We start from the raw sequence: 13,414 nt of genomic DNA on the forward strand, positions 1-13,414 counted from the left end.
CCTACTCGTGGCGCTCAGGTCCCCATTGCTGGACGGCGTCCTGTTGCCAGTCGTACATCCCAGAGAGACGGGTCCCATTATGGGCGTAGTCCTACACCGTCAGAAGCTGGGTCCGCTCACATGCATACTGGTAGGCGCAGAAGTCGTAGTTGCTCTCATATGCGTTCTCGTAGTGGAGAATGTAGGAGCGCTTATAAACGTAGTTCCAGGACCAGACATAGTAGACGGCGTTCCAGCAGGGGCTGGTCTGGTCAACACTCTTCCTCATCATCGGTGAGCAGTACGGGCAGTCGTTACATGACGTGTTCGCATGGGAGCTGGAGACATGGGTGGAGTGGGCGGTCCGACAAACGGGGGCAGGAGAGACAACCATCTGCGACTGTTGCTGCAGTTTCCACAGATCCTCTGCAGCCTACCATGCCGACTCCTGATGCACTACCCTCTGCTCATCTGTCCGGTGAGTTATCCTGTGTTCCTGTTTGGAATAAGGCCGCCACCAGTGGCGGGGGGGGGGGGGTGATATGTTGGATGTTTTAAAATGTATGTTAGCAAAATTGGAGGGTCCTAGCCCCTCAGTGCATTCTCCAGGGGCACACATTGCACAGCCTGAGTGGGGCCCGGTTAATCCGGGTTTGTTGTTTCGTGATTGGTTTTTTTATTTGTGGCGTGGCCCCTTTGGATACGCATTTATCATTAGAAACAAAAGAAAAATATTTAAAAATCTGAATTTGTTGATGTTTGGTCATTATTGTCTCCTGAGCAGGTTCTTTGCACGAATGTTGGTTCAGTGGTGGTTCTCACACAGCCCTGCACTGTTTCAAAAAAGGTAAGATGCCCGCCAGACTCGTGGCTTCAGGTAAACAGGGGGACACCGATGAGCGCGCAAAAGATTCGCCTGTGGTTGGACAGGTACCACAGGAAAGTGGAGGCCGAAATGGTAATTGAAGGTTTTATTGTCGGTTTTTATATCCGGCATGTTTCCCAGTCGGCCGTTGTTTTTGCGGCTAATTTAAAATCGGTTCGGGATTTCCCCTATGTTGTACAAGAAAAACTGGATAAGGAGGTTAGTCTGGGCCGAGTAGCTGGCCCGTTTACCACTCCCCCGTTGGAGAATCTTCGGATATCTCCTTTGGTCGTGGTTCCAAAAAAAGAGCCTGGCAAATATAGACTCATCCACCATTTGTCTTTCCCGGAGGGTGATTCAGTCAATGATGGCATACCTAGGGAAGAGTCGGTCGTGTCTTACATGTCTTTTGACTGGGCCGTGCAGGTGATATCTAATGCCGGCCCTGGTGGGTTGTTGGCTAAATCTGATATAGAATCAGACTTCCGACTTCTTCCTGTCCATCCTGACTGTTTTCATCTGTTGGGTTGTCAATATGATGGTCTTTATTATGTCGATCTTTGTTTGCCTATGGGTTGCTCCATATCGTGTCGCTACTTCGAGATGTTTAGCACCTTTCTCGAGTGGCTGTTGAGATCCGAGTCGGGAAATATGGCCCTCTTACATTACCTCAATGATTTTTTGTTCATTTGTCCCTGTAATTCACCGTTATGTCAGTATACGTTAGATTAGTTTCGTTATTTCATGGCTATTTTTGGCGTCCCATTAGCTGAAGGAAAAACTTAGGGCCCCACCACTCGTTTGTCTTTCCTCGGTATCATGATTGATACAGAGAGAATGCACCTTAGCTTACCAGCGGATAAATGGTCTCGTCTGCTGGATTGCATAGGCCTGTGCCTTAGGATTAAAAAGGTTAAGTTGAAGGATTTACAATCTCTCCTGGGCCAATTGGCATTTGCGTGTCGCATATTCCCGATGGGCAGGGTTTTTGCGCATCGGCTATCTCTAGCGACGGCAGGGATTAAGCCACCTCACCATTTTATACGACATCAGTAGCCCTTAAGGATGATTTGAGGATGTGGCATACTTTTCTGTCAACGTACGATGGCCTCTCATGTCTCCCCGAACAGGAGAGATGCAACTCGGATTTGGAGTTGCACACAGATGCTGCTGGGTCTCTGGGTTACGGGACCATTTTCGGTTCATAATGGTCTGCGCACCCTTGGCCTCCTTATTGGGTGTCAAAAGGTCTTACATAAAATCTGGCTTTACTCAAGCTATTCCCGATTGTTGTTTCTTTAGAAATATGGGTATTTTTATTGATACCGACTGTTATAGGAAAAATAATTTGTGCAATTTCCTTTTTTTTTTTTTGAAAGCACAACCAACTGTTTATTATTTATTTCTTGGTTTTATTTTGTTTTTATTTTTTATTACAGGTATTTTTATATATTTCAAATCCCATTGATTAAAAAGCCATCATCCATGGGAAAAAGGAAGGAGTACTCCAAAAAGCTTAGTATTGTAATTATAACTTGGTCCATGAATTCACACAAACATAGGATTAAAGCTGCAGCCTGTATCAGACAAGCAGCTAAAATGTACTACACCAGGAAAAGGTAAGTTTCCTAGTCTGTGGTTGCGTGTATCAGGACTTTTGTATCACTTTGACTGCACTGAGAGAAGATAAATCTCCCAGTCCGTCGTTGTGTGCCTCCGGACTTTGTGTATTATCCCGGGACTCTCTGCTCCAGGACCTGTCAGTCGAGCAGCGAGACCGGGATCGCAGCTTTCACTGCACTGGGGTAGACAAGCTCCCAGTCCATAGCCACACACCTCCAAACAGCGAGATCGAGATCATAGACTGTATCGTGCTTGTAACATTCAGAGTGTCAGCCGTGAGTGCCGTGACATCATTAGCACTCGACGGCTAGGCAGCATGAACGAGTGGTGTCGCCACTACACTCGCTCGATCTCGTTGTGATTGAATGCTTATTTTTGGATATGGTAAGATTAGTTTGTATTGTACTAATCTCTCCCTCTATATTCCTTTCCCTATTATCTGGTCGGTATTGTCCCAACGTACATTTCGCTGACAGGAGCCAGCTTCTTCCGGGGGTATGTAACGATGTTCCTGATGCTCGGTCTCATTTTAAGTGGCATCGTTTCAGGGACCTGCACCCTCCAGCGGACATGGAGGGTTTCCCATGCCCTTCTTTCCTTTGGGATCTGCCGGTGAACATCTGATTCCATTAGTACAGTCCTCGGTAGCTCCTGCTACGTGGAGCGGTCACGGTAAGGCATAGTGCGAATGGCTGTCTTGTGCAGACAGAGGTTTACCTCTTTCCCCTCAAAATTGCCATGGCATTATTGTTGCTTATTTATATTGGCTGCGGGATAAAGGAGTGTCCGCGTGCGTTGCGCAAAAACGTTGGTCAGGCCTGGCGTTCGCCTTTAAGCTATTGGGTTTGTCAGATGCCACGAAGAGCCTGTTTTTTTTCCTTGATCCTTTGGGATTGGAAAGAGGAAAGGCCATCCTTAGGCCGGTTTCCTTTTAGCTTTTGCAGCGTCCAGTTGCTATTGTATCGGAGGTTTGGCAGTCGCCTTACGAGATGTTGTTATTCCATCTTAGCATTCTTTTGCGCTTTGCGTATAAGTGAGTTGGTTTCCCCTTCGCGGCTGCGTATATCGGGCCTACTTAGCGAGGATGTATTAAAGTTTGCATCACTCATTCAAAAACAGATAGATAACCAGGTGCCCCTGCTATATATATCTTTAGGCTCCATGAGTCATTATGCCCAGTGGCGGTTATTTCTAGTTATGCTTCAGCTCGCTCCCAGGGCCCTAATTTCCTACTCCACCATGACTGTTTCCCCCTGATCAAATTCCAATTTTCGAATGTGTTCAAAAAAATGTTTGGGTGTATTAGGCGTTAACCCTTTGGAATTTGACACTCGTCTGCACATTTGGTGCAGCGACGGTAGTGGAAGCAGCAGGGCTGCCAGATTCCGATGTTGAGAATTGGTCGCTGGAAGTCAGACGCTTTCCAGCGCTATGTTCGTCCTAACTTGTTGACATAATAATGATCTTTCTTTTATTTCCTAGGTTTCAAGAGGCCGTTGGTGTGGCTACTGGGGCACTCGTATATTTATTGGGCTGCACGTCGTGCTTAAAATCGACCGGGGGGTACCAATCTTGGTTTTCAGCAAGCAGAGGTTTCCTGGAAAGGTTTCCGGTGTCTAAGATTGCTCCTGGTTCTCCCTAAAGTTGTTGCCCTGAGCAAAGTTACACATGGGCGTGCAGTTTTGGTCGTGCCTGCTGGGGTAAATGATCTGTTCTGTTAGGGTGGCCGAGCTTAGATTAGCTATAAGGGCAGATTTTGACCGATTTGCCATGTTCTTAAACCCCGATTTAATGATAGTCTGGTCAGAGATAGTTCCCAGAGTCCTGTGGAACGGCGCTCACAATTACTCGGCTATTGAGAGCACGGGACGCATGGTCAACATGCGGGTGTCCAGACATGTTAGGTCAAAAGGGGGTGTGGTCATTCGGCATCGTCTACTAGAAGGGGACAACAAGGGTTTGATGTTATCCGATGGAGTGCATTTGAATGACGTCGGTCTGGACATCTTGTCCAGGCTTCAGGATGCTATTGAAAGGGCCCTTTTTCTTTTGGCAGGTGAGGGCAGGAGCTCGGTGTAGGGGTGGGTACACCTCGCCCCTATGGCGGTGTGGAAGGACCTTGTCCGTTCAGGGATTATGATGGACCGGTCACCTGCCATATCAACAAAGACGTGCCCACCGCGGCTGCGGGGCATTTGAGGTTAGGTTTATTTTAAGGATCAACAATCTCATCCAGAGATAGTTAGGCGCAAGGTTTTTCTTTTTTTTTTTTTCCTCCATGCCTTAAATAAAGCTGTGGCCTACCCCCACTTTATACTTGAGTGTATTTTTAATATGTACTTGCCAATTCCCTGCAACCCTTTGCACCTGTACATTTCTGAATACTGGCCCAGCTCATCATCCTTCCGCATAAGCACACATTCGAACTCCGCACCAGTTTTCTACTTTTAATCCATAAATTGCACCCCCTTCTATGGTGCCCTAGCTGGCCACCTACTCCGCCTAACCCACACTCACCCATTTATTTCAGCCAGACTGCTTGATGATCGGTACATGAAAGCATACAGCCATGCAATCCCTATAGGCATACATTAGTAATAGAATAGATTATACTTTAGACAGGGGAAGCAGTATATCCATTGAATTTGAACAGGTTATGGTGAGTTGCAAGTCCCACCTTAATAGTGAAGAGATGAATAAAACCAAGTGGGGATAGCATCCATTGACAACTTTTTGACCTGACCACATGGGCCTTTAAGCGAATACAATAGATTCCCTTATTTAAAAAGATCGGTCTCTGTTTTAGAAAGTTCTGTTTATTAATACCATTTACTTATAAAACACAAAGTTCAGCTGGAAAACAAATTGATTTTTATTAGAAATCACTTAGCATTTTATTTAGATTTTCTGTTTCTATGTTTTAATTAAAATGTACAATATTTGGGATAGTTTATCTTCTCTCCAAGTTTTGTTCCTGAAAGATACTCCTCAAACTTGGCATCCACCTCTTTGCTCTGTTCCTCAGTAAAAAGACTCTTCCAGTCCCCAATTTCCCCTTAAAAGAAAAGTAGAATTTAACTCATCATCATCATCATCTCACGGTGAGCGGTAAAGCTCTCAGAGGTAAAATATCCTAATGTTAAGATTATGATTTCCTCTCACATTCAGTGGCATAAGCCAGTAAATTGAATTTATAACTATGTTGTGAGTGAAAAATACTAAGATTCTGTACAGGAGTCTGATTACCAGACAATCATAGAAAAATTATGTCAAATTTACTTAAGAGTAAAATCCTCCAGGAGCACATTGTTTTCATTCAAATTGGGTCTTTGTTCCACAAAAGTACCAGTCAAAATATATTACATCAATAAAGAAATGGCAATTGATTAGAATTATCTTCACGTAGGGGGGAGAAGGTGTAAAATAAATCACTTGTCTTTAAACAAAGATTATCGAGGTCACATTTATTCTACAATGAGGCCTTATTCACACTAATGTATTTCTCGTTTGTGCGCTGTCTCTTTTACCAACGTACAGCACACGGATCCATACAATATAATTTTTTTTCAATCGGAGCGTGTGTCTGTTGCAAGAGACTCACATACAGTAGTATGGAAAAGTGTAGTCAACAATGCTTTTCAATACACTTGGGGCTGTGGGATCTGAACCAAACATTTGACAAAAATACTCTTAGTATACATTTGCCTAAGTCTAGGGCATATTGGTGTATACGTTGGGAGAGATTAATTGGCAAATACCACAACAATACTTTGCACAAGTGGTGTGAATTTAGCCTAATAATGACATTTATACAAGGGCCGTCAAAGTTCTAACTAGTTACCTTTTCGGAAGAAAACACTTCCAAGTTTTCCATGTGTATCACCAGCTTTATCTTTCATGGACTTAAAAGTGGTTTTGTCTTGTACTTGCTGAATTTGCTCATCTGTCAGTTTCAACCCATAGAAGTCACCAATTTTTCTCAGTTCAGCAGTGAGATCCTTTAAGAAAAAATGAGCAGCACAATGATTTTATATGAAAAGGATTAAAATAAAAAAATACAGTAAACTACAGATTACTATAAATATTCCTTTTTAGAGGGGCAGACTGAGCTTGATCTAGACCCCCCCAGACAGATCTCTACCTATGAGAAGTCGGTTACTACCGACACATGTATGAAAATAGAATAAAGGTGTTTATGTTTGACAGTTTAGAGCTGACAAAGACTTTCCTTCAATTCAGAATTCAACCAGTTATATCCGAAGAAGTGTTTTCACTCTGGTTTATCAGAAGAGATCCAACTGCTGGGACCCCCACCGATCCTCAGAATGAAGGGTGTCCCTTTCTGGGAACTGCAGCTCAGTCCATTCACCTGATGTGCTGGGAGCGCCACTGTGCAGGTAAAAGGGGGTTTTGCGCCTTCATTCTCAATGGCCGGACGGTCACTGATCTTGAGATTATGCCATATCCTAGTGACAGGCCATAACATTAGGTGATGGGAATACCCATCACATATTTATGTTGAAAAATCATGAGTGTCAAAAGCAATGAGTTGCGATGGCTGTAAATTGATGATAGTAGCCTGCAGTGCCACACCAAGTTACTCATATAAAGCATAACTCACTTTAAAGCAGGTTTTAATGCCTTTTTTAGCCAAAAGTAGGAGTGGAGGCTAAGGCAAAATTCACACGAACGTGTGCGTTTTGCGCACGCAAAAAAAACAGCGTTTTGCACGTTTGGCAGTTCCATGTGGCATCAGTGTTTGGTGCATGGCATCGTTATGACACGGTTTTGAGGTTTAGGAACTGAAATGGAGGTGGTTTTATTTTTCCCATCACTTCAACAACTGTAGCACAAATCACGCGCTGCACGCGGAAGTGCATCCGTTTACTGTGCGCAATTTTCATGCAGCCATTGACTTCAATGGGTGCGTGATGCGCGAAAAACGCTAAAGTATAGGACATGCTGTGAGTTTCACGCAGCGGAGACACGCTGCGTGAAAGACACGGAATGTCTGAACGGCCCTATTGACTAGCATAGGTCCGTGCGACGGGCGTGATTTTCACGGATTTGAAATACGCTCGTGTAAATAAGGCCTAAAGGGAAGAGGTATAACTGCAAGTTTTCATCTTTTCATTTAAAAACTGAATCAGTAATTTGCAATGTGAACTGTACTGTACTTGCAGCATTTCATGCAATTTTCTATTTTGTCCTGGGGGGGGGGAAAACACAGTAAAATGTGCTCTTCACACTAGCGGTCATGCTTTCATTAAAAAAGAAAAAAAAAAAAAAAAAAAGCCAGCAAATAGCCCTAGCCTAAATGGTTAAGCAGTTACATGCACAATTCCTAAGAGTATTAACTGTGTATAAAATATGAGCTGTATCACATTCACTCACCGCTTTCATATCTTCAAATGTAAGTACAAGTATATTCTCATCAATATGTTTCTCCCAGCTACGAGCATGATCAAAGTAGGATCCATAAATGACTAGACAGAGTAAACAATTAATGATCCTCTAGTAAAAGATATCAAACTGCTGCATTGATTAGAACATTAAGAGCGGAGGGTGTCAGAATTACATTAACATTAATGACCAGCAACACTATCTCAGCACATTGTGGGCTATGTATACATAGACTTTATGTGTATGTTTTAATATTATTTACGGTTTTATTTTTGTACCCTTCAGTTTAACCTCTTCCAGCCGCAGCCATTTTTCACTTTTGTTTTTTCCTCCCCACCTTCCAAAAGCCATAACTCTAATTTTTCCATCAATATTGCCGTATGAGGGCTTGTTTTTTGTGGGACGAGTTTTAGATTTTCACAGCACCATTTTTTGTACCATATAATGTAGTGGGAAATGAGAAAAAATATATATGTGGGGTGGAATAGGGAAAAAAAAAAATAGCGATTCCTCAAACTTTTGGGTGGTTTGGTTTTTACAGCGTTCACCGTATGGTAAAAACGGCATGTTAACTTTATTCTGCGGGTCAATACTATTACAGTGATACCAAATTTAGATAGTTTTCTTTATGTTTTACTACTTTTACAAGGAAAAAGCTGATTCTTAAAATTTAAGTTTTGTCGCCATAGTGTGAGAGCCATAACTTTTTTATTTTTCTGTCGATTTAGCGGTGTGAGGGCTTAATTTTTTTGTGGGGCGAGCTGTAGTTTATATTGGTACCATTTTGGGGTACGTGAGACTTTTTGATCACTTTTTATTTCATTTTTTGTTGGAGATGAAGGGACCAAAAAACAGCAATTCTCATGTTTTTATTTTTTTACGGCGTATACCGTGCGGACTAAATGATATATTGTAATAGTTCAGACTTTTACGGACGCGTCGATACCAGTTGTTAGTTTTTTTACATTGTGCTTAAAGGAAAATGTTTTTTTTTTAGCTTTTAATTTTTTTGTATTTGTTCAAAAAACAACTTTATTTTACTGTTTTTTTTACTTGTCCCCCTAGGGGACTTTAACCAGCAATCGTTAGATCGCTTGCACGATATACTGCAATACATTAGTATTGCAGTATATCGTGCAAGCGATCTAACGATCGCTGGTTAATGTATTGCAGTATATCGTGATTCTGACAGTCTCCTATGAAGCCCTGCTTTAGGCAGGGCTTCATAGGAGTACAAATATGGCAGACCTGGGGGACTTAGTCAGGCCCCCAGGCCATCATGCCAACCAACGGCACCCCCTGATCTCGCCACAGGTGGGCCGTTGGGACATTACAGGGGGTCGCCCCCCTGGTTTTAGTCATTTAAATGGCGCAATCGCTATTGAACGTGGAATTTAACGGGTTAAACATGCGGGATCGCGCTCGTTAACTGGAAGTGTCGGCTGTAATACACAGCCAACACACTCTCTCTATAGAGCGGGCTCAGACCGTCAGCCCGCTCCATATTCCCCCACCCGGCGTGCGCCTTATATATACGGCGGATGTCGGGAAGGGGTTAAGGCAGTGTTCACTAGTGGTGTTTTTGCCACAGTTTCTAATGCAAGTTCTGTAAAAATGGCCGGGAAATATTTCCCTGCCCATCAAAAATAAAATTATGCTTATTTGATTTCAATAGCGTAGTCGACAACGCTTTTGATTCCGTCAAAACGACAGGACCCTTGCACAACAGACAAACGGAAACCATTGGCACCGGATCCGTCACCATTGAAATCAATGGTGATGGAAAAGGAAACCTATAGTTTTCGTTTGGGTCAGTGAGGGCTCTATTCTGACTGAAACCTCAGACGGAACGTCAGAATAGAGCCCGAACAGATATATGAACGAAGCCTAAGGGTAGGTTCACACAACCTATTTTCGGCCGCTTTTCGGGACGTAAACGACCGAAAAATCGGAAGCAGAACGCCTCCAAACATCTGCCTATTGATTACAATGGGAAAACGGCGTTCTGTTCCGACAGAGCGTTTTTTTTACACTTCTTGGGACGTTTTTGGAGCAGTTTTCCATAGACTTAAAAAAAGCTCCAAAAACAGCCGTAAAAAACGCAGCGAAAAACGCCACGAAAATCGCGAATGACACAAATGGCTGAAAATCAGGAGCCGTTTTCGCTTGAAAACAGCTCCGTATTTTGAGAAGTTTTTGACTCTGCGTGTGAACATACCCTTAGTTATTCCTTTCCATCTGAATTCTTCTCTTTAGTTGGTCATGTGACTTCAGTCTGACCTGATAAAATCTACAGCAGTAAGGCCTCATGCACACTTCCATCACAGTTTTCTCAGCCGTTTTTGACGGATCCGTGTGTCCGTTTTTGTTTCCGTGTGCACTCAGTTTCCGTTCCGTGTTTCCGTTTTACACGGACGTTTTGCTTGCGTTTAAAAAACGGATGTGAACTTCATTTGAACCTGTCACATGTCCCAGGAAACACCCATAGAAAGTTTACAAGAAGTTTTTGGTGCTGTTTTCTGCAGCTTTCAGAGCATAGAGAACAGTTTGAGATTACTCTGCTTGGCTTACTTTGGTTTTTTGGGTGTTTGAGTGAAAATCTGAGCCCATCTTCAGGAATGAATGTTTACTGTAGTCTGAGTCTGAACTTTTGCTCACCCAGCCGTTGCTATGGCAATGGATCAGTCAAAAACGAACGGCACGCGGAAGCCTTCCGTGTGCCATCCGTTTTTTTCACTGACCCATTGACATCTACTGACACTGAATCACTGAGCAAAGTAGAACATGCTCTACTTTGCACGGAACGGAACAACGGATCCGTTTAAATAACTGAAGTGTGCATGGGGCCATTGAAATCAATGGGTTCAGGGTGCCATCAGTGACAAAAACGGATAGCACCCTGAAGGAAAAAACTGAAGTGTGCATGAAGGTAATTGAGAATCAGCCTGTTAACTTCCACATCTATGAAATATACCAAACAGGTTCTCCACAGAGGGGATACAGAAACTTCTGTTACAAAATGCGGACGAGCAGACAACGGTCACACAGTTAGGCCTTATTCACATGAACGTATTTTACGTCCGTGTTAAAACAACGGATGTCACACGGACCTATGCAATTCAATGGGGAAATTCAGACATTGTGTTTTTCACGGAACGTGCGTGTGCTGTGTGAAACGCACTGCATGTCCTATACTTGTGCGTTTTTTGCGCATCACGCACCCATTGAAGTCAATAGGTGCATCAAAATCACGGACAGCACACGGACACACATCTGTGTGCAATGCGTTTTTCACGCAACAGTTGCAAAGAAATGATGAAGAAAATAAAAACCTCCAGTTTATTTTGCGGACGTAAAAAAAAAACAAAAAAAAAAAAAACGCATGACATATGCACGTGAAAAACGCCGACACGCACTGTACACTGGTGTCACAGGGAACTGCAACGCAAGAAAAATGCTGCGTTTTTTAATTGTGCAAAACAGACACGTTCGTATGAATAAGGCCTTATAAGTCTCATTACAACTGTAAGAGTTATGTGTCTGCTCATCAGTAGTTAGTGACATTTGTTTCTGTATCCCCTCTGTGGAGAGCCTGTTTAGTACAGTCCATATATTAAGAAGTGAAGAGGCTGACTCTCAATTACATTAACTGCTGTAGATTTTATCAGGTCAGGGTGAGGTCACATGACCCAAGTAAAAGAAGAATTTAGATGGAAAGGAAGAACTAAATAAGCCAATACTCAGAGTATATATATTGGGAGGATAGGTACATAATAGTAAAAAAACCGGAGTACTTCTTTAAGTAATTATGATAGACTGAATGCTCGGTACTTCCAAAGACTATTTCAATATAAAAAAAAAAAAAAAAAGTGTCCATATATGCATTTCCATAATAAATGTTTTGTTAAATTACCATCTCCACTCATAAAATCCTTGAAAAAGGAGTCCCAAGAGCTGTATGTAGGAAGCACAGGATTATTGTTTGAGAAATGGTAGTAAGAAACAGCAGTATCTTTTGGGTTCCGAAGAATTATCAACATCTGTAACAAAAAGATAGTGTGTCACGTTATTATCAACGCCTGCAGCAATAATGGCAGGTAATTTTATATACTACATATCTAACAACTTCTCATGCATTAAGATTTTTCATCTTTAACCTGTTCCCGCACCACAACGTAGTAGCACGTGATTGAGCGGGCTGACACCCAGGACTAAAAAATTAATTTTTATGGCTTTTGGAAGGTGGGGGGGGGAAATTAAAATGAAAATCCCATAAATTGATGGGATGGGAAAGGGTTAAAGGGCAACTAAACGTACAAACTTCTGACATTTCATAGTGACACGTCAGAAGTTTTGATTGGTGGGGGTCCGAGCACCGAGACCCCCACCAGTCGCTAAAACAAAGCTGCAGAAGCCTTCGTACGAGAGCTCAGCCGCTTTGTTTGTTCGACTTTTTCCGGAAAGCCAATGTATCGGAGTACAGACTCAGACTTTCTATTGAGCCCATACTCCGCTACATTGATTTCCGGAAAAAGCAAAAACAGAAACAAAAGTGGCTGAGCGCTCACACAAGTGCTTCTGCCATTTTGTTTTATCGGTTTGTTGAACGTGTAGTTAAACTTTAGGCTGAATGCACACGTTGAGTAATTTGATGTGGAAAATCCACACCGAAACCGCAAGTATGCGCACGTAATTCTACAGCTAAAACCGCACCCAATGGTGCGTTACTTGATGTTTTTTACATTTAGATTTTCTTTAAAACTAGGCAGATACAATTCGCAAGCGGAAACACAAGAAAAATGTACATGCTGCAAATTTTAAAATCCACATCACAGGTCAACTTACATGCAGAAAAAAAATCTGCATCGTGTAGAGGAGATTTCTTGAAATCTCATTTACTTTGCTGGTACTGTATTACGCTGTGGATTTGCTGCATGAAAATATGCACGGCTAATCCGTATGTAATATGCAACGTGTGCATTCAGCCTTAGGCCTTATTCACACGAACGTAGTTCACGGCCGTGATATGCGCGTCGCACGGACCCATGTACTCAATGGGGCCGTTCAGACAGTCCGTGATTTTCACGCAGCGTGTCCACTGCGTAAAAGTCACGATATGTCCTATACTTGGGCATCACGCACGAAGTCAATGGGGGCGTGAAAATCACGCGCGCCACTAGATGCACTTCTGTGTGCTGCGCGTGATTCACGAAACAGTTGTTAAACAGAAATGAAGGAGATGGTTTCATTTGTCCCTTCATTTCTTTATTAACATAAAAACCGTGTCATAATGATGCCATATGCGCGAAAATCACGCAGCCACGCACCACATACTGATGACACACGCAACTGCAACGCACAAAAAAAATGCACACGCTCTTGTGAATAAGGTTTTAAAGACAGTTGGTTACAACCTAGCACACACACATATATATATATATATAATCATCCATGGAGATTGATAAGGGCTCCTTTACTGCGTCAGCCTATTTCTGTTGTGACCAATATGCATTGATAAGATGCAGTATACTTTCAAATAGACAC

General features: G+C 42.7%; 1 pseudogene; it reads right to left on the reverse strand.

Annotated features, from left to right (window-relative positions):
* Window positions 1-5,267: 5,267 nt before the first annotated feature.
* Window positions 5,268-13,414, reverse strand: part of LOC142759995 (sulfotransferase 1C2A-like) — a 135,419-nt pseudogene continuing 127,272 nt past the window's right edge.

This window comes from Rhinoderma darwinii, chromosome 4 (assembly GCF_050947455.1).
Source record: "Rhinoderma darwinii isolate aRhiDar2 chromosome 4, aRhiDar2.hap1, whole genome shotgun sequence".
In the NCBI taxonomy this organism is placed as follows: domain Eukaryota; kingdom Metazoa; phylum Chordata; class Amphibia; order Anura; family Rhinodermatidae; genus Rhinoderma; species Rhinoderma darwinii.